General features: G+C 48.5%; 1 long non-coding RNA gene across 1 annotated transcript; it reads right to left on the bottom strand.

Moving 5' to 3' along the window:
* Positions 1-4,744: 4,744 nt before the first annotated feature.
* LOC148378603 (uncharacterized) lies at positions 4,745-5,398 on the bottom strand. The gene is made up of 3 exons (XR_015855762.1): positions 5,243-5,398; positions 5,058-5,156; positions 4,745-4,972 (listed from the first exon to the last, which is right to left on the bottom strand). It is a non-coding gene; the product is annotated as an uncharacterized LOC148378603 (long non-coding RNA).
* Positions 5,399-9,164: the final 3,766 nt, after the last annotated feature.

The raw sequence follows: 9,164 nt of genomic DNA, 5'->3' as shown, positions 1-9,164 counted from the left end.
ACAACACAACGTGCGGGGTTGAGGTTAAAGATTGAGTGAAGGGCCCTCGTTTTAAACTACTGTTTTGAAAAGGAGTGGGAACAAGTAAGACGTATTTAATTTATTTAATGGGAAGTAGTAAGACTTATTAAATTTATTTAATCTACTTTTCTTCCCAGGCAAAATTTGATGTGCTGCAATTCCAAATTTCCAAAGTGAATGAAGGAATGAAGTCCTTTAAATTATGATTTTGTATAAATACTAGGCATTAACACAAAATCGACGGCACAAAATGGGCAGACTTTACTTGTTTGAAAAGGACTGGTTACAAGACAGACTTTTTTAATTTATTTAATGGGAAGAAGACTTATTTAGTTTAATTGATCTATTTTTGTTCCCTGCCAAAATTCGATTTGCTGCAATTCCAAATTTCCAAAGTGAATGAAGGAAAGAAGTCGTTTAAATTATGATTTTGTTTAAATACTAGGCATAGACACAAAATCTACGGCACAAAATGGGCAGACTTTACTTGTTTGAAGAGGACTGGTTACAAGACAGACTTTTCTGATTTATTTAATGGGAAGAGGACTTATTTAGTTTATTTAATCTATTTTTGTTCCCTGGCAAAATTGGATTTGCTGAAATTGTATTTTGCCAAATCTCGATTTGAGACCTGATAGGAAGTATTAAACGCTTAGTTAAATCAATACAAGTTGGTAATAAGAGCGAGTAATGTTGGTTGAACCGATGAATGAAGGTTGAAAGCAATTTAAATTATGACTTTGTATAAATACTAGATATTAACAGAACATCTACTGCGCAAAATGGGCAGAGTTTACTTGTTTGAGAAGGAGTGGCTTATTCAAAACTAAGATTTATGTAATCTGTTTGTTCCCAGGCAAAATTGGATGTGATGCAATTCCAAATTTCACCACATGATGGTGCCCAATTTTGACTTCATAGGACATATTAAACACTTAGCTTGTTATTATGTTCAAGGTAATCAGATTTGTTTATCATTCTAATGGCCTCTTCAAAACTATTCTGGATTACTACTTTGGATCTATTCTACATTACTTGGCAACAACATACTCTGTAACAGATTAGGCAGTATAATCACATATGTTAACTTGAGAGTGCCCACACTCAATCTACTTATCGTGATGTGTTAAATCAATTACTGTTAGACATTATTTGTCTGATAATCTACCAAATCTTTGAATTGAAGAATTTGTGATTTAATTAATAGCTTGTTCAGGGTAATCAGACTTGTATATAATTCTAATGGCCTTCTTTTGAAAACTATTCTGAATTACAACTTTGGATCTTATATTACTTTGCAACAATCTACTCGGTGACAGATTAGGCAGTATAATCACATATGTTAACTTCAGTGCCCACACTGTATTTATTTATGGTTATTTGTTAAATCAAGTACTGTTAGACATGAAATAGGAAGTGTTTAACATAAATGTTATGGCTACTCACCATTGTAGCTCGCTCCTGGTCAATGATATGAGCCTCTTCTTGCAGTGGAAAACTTGCAGCCAACAAACACCGTGGAACCTAAAGGAATGAAATTAAACATTAACATTTCGCCCGGACCAACATTCACACGTACAACGCAACGCGGCTACACTTCTGCTATTACAAACGTAAATCTCCTTAAACACAACGAGTGTTACTTACCGTGTACGCTCTAGGCAAAATTGGATGTGATGCAATTCCAAATCTATCTGAAACGGCAGTTAAAAGTAGAGTTACATCAAGTTTTCTTTTTTAATCAACACAATCATTTACAACCGTTGACCAGAAAGAATCGTCGAAATTCGACGTCCCCCACAAACGCCACGCTCACTCGCTTTTCAGGGCAACAAAAGTACTTCTTTTTAAAAACGATGAGTTGTACTTACCGTGTACGCTCTGGACGGTCCAGTTGCAAGCAGAAAATAAAAATATTTCTCTTGTTAGTCGTATGTTACCATCCGCTGTGTCTTTGTCAACATCGCCGCCATTTTCCTACTTCCTGCTGCGAGCCACGCCCACGGATTTAAATTTGGGCGGAAGCTCTTTCCATTGGCGTCGTTTTCGCGTATAGCAAATCCGATTGGTTGGGAAGGGGGCACGGTTATGCAGCCGAGGAGTCCTGTGATCGGTGGGATGTAAAGTAGGCGTCGACGTCACGTCCGCGTCACGTGACCACGACGTGGCAGACGTCAAATAGCAACCGCTGTTTTGTTTAGTAGACTTACAGTTGTTATGCATTGACATAATGGCGCACACACCAAATAGATTTAAATAAATTAAATAATTCTTCTGCCCACTCTCTTTTAAACAAGTTAACTCTCCCCGCGGATTTGAATTCCGGCGAAAGTTACGCCCATCGACGTCACGTATGTCACGTGACCACGACGTGGCAGATGTCATATAGCAACCGCTGTTTTGTTTAGTAGATTTACAGTTGTTATGCATTGGCATAATGGTGTGCACTCAAAATAGATTTAAATAAATTAAATATTTCTTCTGCCTACTCCCTTTTAAACAAGTTAACTCTGCCCACGTCCATTGACGTCTTGTCTGCGTCACGTGACCACGACGTAGCGACGTCATATAGTAACCGCTGTTTTGACCAGTAGACTTAGTTATTATGCGTTGACATAATGGCGCACTGGTTAGCATGGCCACCTCTTAAGCATGATGATGCGGGTTCGACGCCTGATCAATGTTAGCATGGAGTGAGCTGAAGTGCATGGCACTGAAGATTTGAATCTTTGAAATGCGCTGAGGTCTGACATATCAGGCAGAATGGTTTGCCATCACGTTCAACAAAAAATAGAAACTTTCCCACTCTGATTAAAACGTCCTGTGTTCATCTACGTATTTTCGTTTTGCTGTGCATCTTTTCCCTGCCATTTCGAGAGCCCAATTGACACTCATAGTTTAAAGAAATGTGTTTGCCCATCCTACTTTGTGGAATTTCACCACATGCGCTTTTGACCAAAATACCAAATTGAACTCAAGTGAAGCCAACACGCACAACCCCCCCCCCCCCCCCCCCCCCCCACACACACACACACACACACACACAAATGTTGATATGAACATAAAAGAGCCGCATGCGGTTCGGGAGTTGCGGCTTGGCCAAACCTGTACTATACAACTTTATTTGTATAAAATTTTCACAACAGCTGTCACACAAACAAAGCGGGAAAAACCGAAAACGTGCGTGTTCCGCCCACGCTGGATTTATTTGCACCTTTGAAAAGACACCGTATTGCCGCAGATGTGGCAAAGAGTACTTTTGGGCATCTGAGACGGAAGGATGTCCAAAGCATCACGTCACCTGCTCTGGTAGGCATGGTGGTGGGACGTTGAGGTCAACCGCTTTGGGGTTGGCTGACTCTTTGATCGCAGGATGCCACACACTTGAAGACAGAAGCAGAAAAGCAGAGCTAAATGCAAAATGTACTCACCGGTGACTCCAATTTTTTTCCCCCCTGAAGAAACAGCTGGACGGGTGGCCCCGGCTGGCCAGTGGGACTCTTGTTATTCTGACCCTTTTTAGTGCGCGTTTGGGGCAACAACCGTTTTTTGTGGCGCTCTCTTCTGGTTCAAAAGTGCCCTTTATGTGAATTTGCTTTTCCTGCCTTCTGATTGGATGAGCGCCGGTGTGACGCGGTGCCTCTGTCACCGTGGCGGGGGGTATACGTTGGCATCGGAGCGTCTGCCAACGTCTGAGACCGGCTGGCAGTGTATCGGAGGTGTCGAGTGCGGTGCCGCTGGAGCTCACTCACCAGCTGGTGTTAGGGCCACAGAATGAAGGCCAAGGAGAAGAATAGAAAGAGAAACAGAAACTTCTCCTCCAATTGTTTGATTTGTCTCTTCTGAGCTTCGATGAATTCTTTCAGCTCTTTGTTCCTCTAGGACGGACAAATGGAAAGTGGCATTCAAAAGCCAGTAAGCGTGCAAGTAAGTGCCGGGCTGGCTTTGGGCCCTTACCTGTTGCGCGCTGTGCAGCAGATCCATTCTCTCTTGGAGGATGCAAGCGTCGCGCTCCCTCAACTCGCACATCAGGGCTCGCTTCCATTGGTCCACGGCGCTCCTAAGCTCTTCTCTCTGATCCGCCGTCAGCACGTCATTCACGCCAGCGTGGCTGGCTTTTTCGCCGTCCGTGGCGGGGCAGTCCCGCTGCGGTAGCGCCTCGTACAACATGGCCTCCAGCTCCAGGATCCTCTGGGCCGCAATCCTCGTCCATCAGTGGTCCGGCGGGAGATTTGAGGGCGGCTTACCTTATGAGCCTGGTCCATGGAACACTTCCTGAAGTCCAACTCTTCATCCAGGTAGCCCTTCTGCTTGCAGAACATATCCTAGCACAGCTCAAGGTCAGAATTGTTGGGGCACATTGCCGGAGTTCCCCTTGGCTGATGTCGCGTGTCTGTCTACCTTCTCACTTTCAATGTCCAACATCTTCTGTTGAAGTGCTGACTTGGTCACTTTGATGTATTCTAACCACTGAGGAAAGGCTGCTGTCACATAAGCAGAATGCGAGAGCGTGCGTGGACGTGCGCGTTACCTTCTCGGCTAGGGTGAGAAGGGTCCTGGCGTGAATCACGACCACCTGCTCCTCGTTGGTGAGATTCTGCAAGAGCCCAAAGGCACAGCGTCAACAAGCTTCTTTCAGCGCAAAGCCTTCCAAAAGTCACATTTGAGCCGCCGAGTCTCGTGGAGTGCGAACATAAGGAGTTCGACATACACTTACGGCGTTATAGCCCAGGATGTCCAGCTTCTTCATCAGATCACTGATGACGATGTCCGGGGGAAAGGCGCAAGGAGCAATGTAAGGTGTTCTGGGACCTCGGGTTAAGGTTAGGGTTGCGAGGGACGCCTTACGTACGCTCACGCCCTCGGCCTCGCAGTAGATCTGCAAAGGGCTGAGGCCGTCTGGGAAACGGACTTGCAGAAACTTCAAGACGGGGGAGCGCCACTCCCTCTCCTGAAAGGCAGAGGCATGCATCCGTCCGTCCGTCCGTCCGTCCGTCACATCTCTGGCCTCAACACGCTTGTGCGAGTCTTCCCACCTCCAGCTCCAGGATGCGGAACTCAAGCAGTTCGTTTTGGTCTCGGATATCCTGGATGTGCTCTTTCAGACGCGCTTCTTCCGCCTCCATCCGCCTGACCTGAAAAGACAGTCAGACCTCATCTGCGGGGCTTCCCGACAGGTGTGACGCCAAGCGACTCCGCCCAGCGCCTTTCTTTCCGTCACCTTTTCGGCCAACTGCTGATTGCTCTGACGCAGCAGCTGCTTCTCCTCCACCCACTTGACATTCTAGAAGAGACAAACGCGTGGACAGCTTTGGAATGTTGTGTCATTTTCATCCACAAATTCTTTGGTTGACTGGAAAATGACATTTGCTTTTCTCCGCATTTTCCCAGCCACGTTCGGGGGGGGGGGGGGGGGGGGGTTGGTCCAGTAATGCCAGACGGATGAGTGACTGAAGAATGTAGCTATTTTGTCTGAGAAAAAGGTGTGCTCATTGATGAGCTTACCTGTCCTTGTTGCTTCAGCGCTGACTCCAGATCTGCTACTCTGCTTTGATAGTGACCCATTTCTACCATCAGCTTTTCTCTGGTCTGAAAGGAGGAGGAGGGAGGCTCCTCCTCCTCCTTTCAGACCAGAGAACACCCGAGGCTGGGTGAGAACGGGGAGGCTGCGACCCGGCCGGGGGTTGCGGGAAGGGGCGCCACCTTGATCTCCTTCTCGGCGTCGTAGTCCCCTTTCGCTGGTCTGGGCTAGCAGAGCGTAGGCTCGTTGCAGCGCTTGATATTCTTGCGTCAGCTGGCGGTAGCGAAGCTCCGCCTCTTCATGCACACACCAATGCAACACAGCACTAGTACCAGAATCAGTCAGACCGGCGACAAAGCACCCGCGACGCAAAGACGAGTCCGATTCCAGGCTGAAGAGGAATGTTTGGTGCCAATACGCTGGCAGAAATGGCGGGCTACCTCTTCGGGTTCCGTGTCGGGGGTTCTGTCGGTGTGAAAAGACAAGGACGATCCGTCCGAGTCCACCAACACGTCTTCGTCGTAGCCGTAAAATGTTTCGATGACCTGCGGGCGCGGAAGCGAACATCTCTCTGAACAAACTGAAGCGACACCTCACGATGAATCGACGAGAGGAACGATAGCGAGAAAAAGGCCATTTCATCTTGCGCAACACCAAGCAGCCGCAAACAAACAGACTCACCTTGCAGGACCTCACGCTTTGTTCCTCCTCAGAGATTCTCGACGTCGGTATCGTAGCAGCAAATCTCTCTCCTGTCGACACAAATAATCCGCCTTTGAGATTCTTTGGATGCAAAGGGAACGAACGGCTCCGGCGCAGAAACAAACGCGACTCACAATGACATTTCTGACATGAGCTCCTGTCTCCAGAGCCTGAAAAACACGTCACCGGCGATGATTGGAGGGACGCTCGTCTTTTCCAAAAGTGACAACTACAGGGTGTGTCAGGGTTTTCCAGATTATCTTTATCGTATCATTGTGTTGCTTTGACTTTGACTGCGACCTGTAATAAATAATATTATTTATCCCTTATTTATCCCTATCGCTTATCCCTTCCTACACAAAGTCGTAAAACACCCCTTGCTATGTTTTGACTAGAGGTCAAGGGCTTCCTCTATTCAATCCACTCTTACACCCACCCTGTTTCTCTTAATTAAAATGCTCGTGCAGGAGCCGAGAGTCAGACTTCATTCGTACAACGGATGGACTCTCCACCTGCAGGTGTCCAAAAGAACTTACTTGTCTCCCGTGTGGTTCTTGCAAAATAAGTTGGAGCGAGCGCAACTCTAACAGGGTGCATTTTGCCACTAGCTGCCTACGGACAATGACGTCGCGCTCGCGGCTCATGGTTGACGGGCTGAGCAGCCGGGCAAGTCCGTCGTTTTCAGCGCACAGCGAGTGGCAAAGGCGCTGACAAAACGGGAGCTTTGAGCTGCTGAAAACGGCAAAACAAGTCTAAAGCGTGTTCAAACGCGTGCGCACAATGCTCCTGCTTGAAAGGTCGGAATTTAAGGGGCCAATTTTTTGGATGGCGGCCGCCGGCCAAGCTTTGGACGGAAAAGGTTTCCTGGCGACAGCGAGCGAGCGCGGCGCTGCCGTACGTGCACCGAGTCGCCTGCCTGAAGACCTTGGACAAGTCGTCGATGATGTGCCGCTGCTCCACAACTTGAAGGAACTCCATTTCACCGTCCTGCTGGCCGCAACCGCGGTCCAGGTCATTGAGCGAACTAGGCCTTCTCTGTGGAACACAAATGCAGTGGACTCTGTTGGCACGCCGCCGTTGTCCGCGTCGACTTACCAAGCTTGCCATCTCCTCGTTCTCCTGGGTGACAAAGCGCACTTTGTTTTCAAGGCGACACAGCACCAGCGAGAGTTCTTCATTCTTCCTGCTCAGGCGTTTGTTTTTGTACAGGAGTGGCAGAAACTGGCTTTCTGTTTCTCTCAGTCGCTTTAGCTGCAAGCATGAAGTGCGGGATGTGAAAGACGCACAACACGCGGGCCAGAACGTATCCATTCCTTTTGCATCGGTTTGAACGGAATCGTGGCTTTGGCTCCCAATAAAAGACATCTACCAGGCAACCGACTCGCCGCGCCGCTCAACTAATAAGCAAGCGCAATGGGTGCCTCGCTGGATGGCGCGCATCAAACGTAGCGCAAACCTTCAAGCGTGCCGTCAATAAATTACCAGTTCATTGCGCTCTTCAGAAAGCAGGGCGTTTCGATCCTCCAGTTTCCTGATGACTGCGCTGAGCTCAGCGATTTTCAGATGAAACCGTCGCGTGTCCCGATCCTCCTGAGACTGAAAACGCCCCGCAACACACACACACAAGCACTCGTTCAAAGTTCAAAACTGTTTTTGTGCTACCTTCCTCCAGCAACGAACTAAGTCATGCGTACTGCAAGTGTGTGATGAGGTGGCTTACGCAATGAAGAGGATTGCTAGTAGCGGCGTTGACCCCACTTCCAGGGTAGTTTAGGCCCGCCCTTTGGGAATCCCTCAGGGCAGCGATCTGCTGCTCGGCAGCCTGAGTCTGCAGCTGAAGGCGGTGGACGTGGCCGGCCCCAGGGCTTCATCCAAAACACTAACCGCTCTGTCTTTCAGCTTGATCTCATCCGTCTGGATGTACAAACGGGGAGCGCTCAGGCAGGCGGGCAAACTCATTTGCCAGAATTGTGACAAAAACAAAGAGAGCAACCGGCCAATTTTTTTCTTGAATCGACTAGAACACCTTTGCTGTGACAAAAGCGAAGCGAGCAACCGGACATTTTCTTCTTGTGAAATAGAATAGAATAGAATGCCTTAGGTGTCATTGCACTGCAGGTATACAACGAAATTGGGAACATAGCCACGCACCGCGCATCTGATCAGTCCTACCAGTCGGCGGATCTCCCTCTCGCAGTCTCTCTTGGTTCGGCTCAGCTCCTCCCGATGCTGGTGATGAGCCGATCGGAGCTCGGCCGCTCGGGACTGCCAGGCCTGCTGGGCCGCTGCCAGGGCTTCTTCCGCGCTCCTGGTGGAGGCGACACCGCTCGGTCTCCCGACACCGCCGCGTCTCCTCCACCTCCGCCAGCAAAGCGCCCCCCCTCCTCACCTGAGCAGACATTGCGCCACACCGGGCCGTTGAGACCGCAACGGAGCGCCGCGACGCTTACTGGGGACAAGCTACACAATACGGTAGCGGCCGCATCGAAGCCCGACGTGGCGTGCGGATAGTCAGACACGGATAGAGCGGATCACCTTGTCCATGGAGCCGTCCCTCAGGCTGAGGACCAAGGCATTCAGTCGCTGGATCTCTCCATCTTTGATTTTGATCACTCTCATCAGCTCCATTTCATGCTGCCGCAGTAATGTCTCCCTGGTAATGGCTAACTCTTTCTGCTTCTCCTCATGGAGTTTGCTTTTGAGTTCCGTCATGGCGGCGGTGGCACGGTGGTGCTCCGCCCGCAGGTCCTGACTTCTCTCTCTCTCCAGACAGCTGACCTGACATGACTTAGACTTAGACAAACTTTATTGTCATCTTGTCTGCACATGGTGCATACAAAACGAAATTCCGTTGCATACGTCTTACAACAAAGTAGTGATATTGCAGTTGAATAGAAGTAACATATCCTATGAAAATATA

This window comes from Syngnathus floridae, unplaced genomic scaffold (assembly GCF_059516105.1).
Source record: "Syngnathus floridae isolate MCC-2025c unplaced genomic scaffold, RoL_Sflo_1.0 HiC_scaffold_33, whole genome shotgun sequence".
NCBI lineage: Eukaryota > Metazoa > Chordata > Actinopteri > Syngnathiformes > Syngnathidae > Syngnathus > Syngnathus floridae.
Note: the sequence above shows the minus strand (reverse complement) of the source record. Positions and strands in the feature narration are given on the sequence as shown.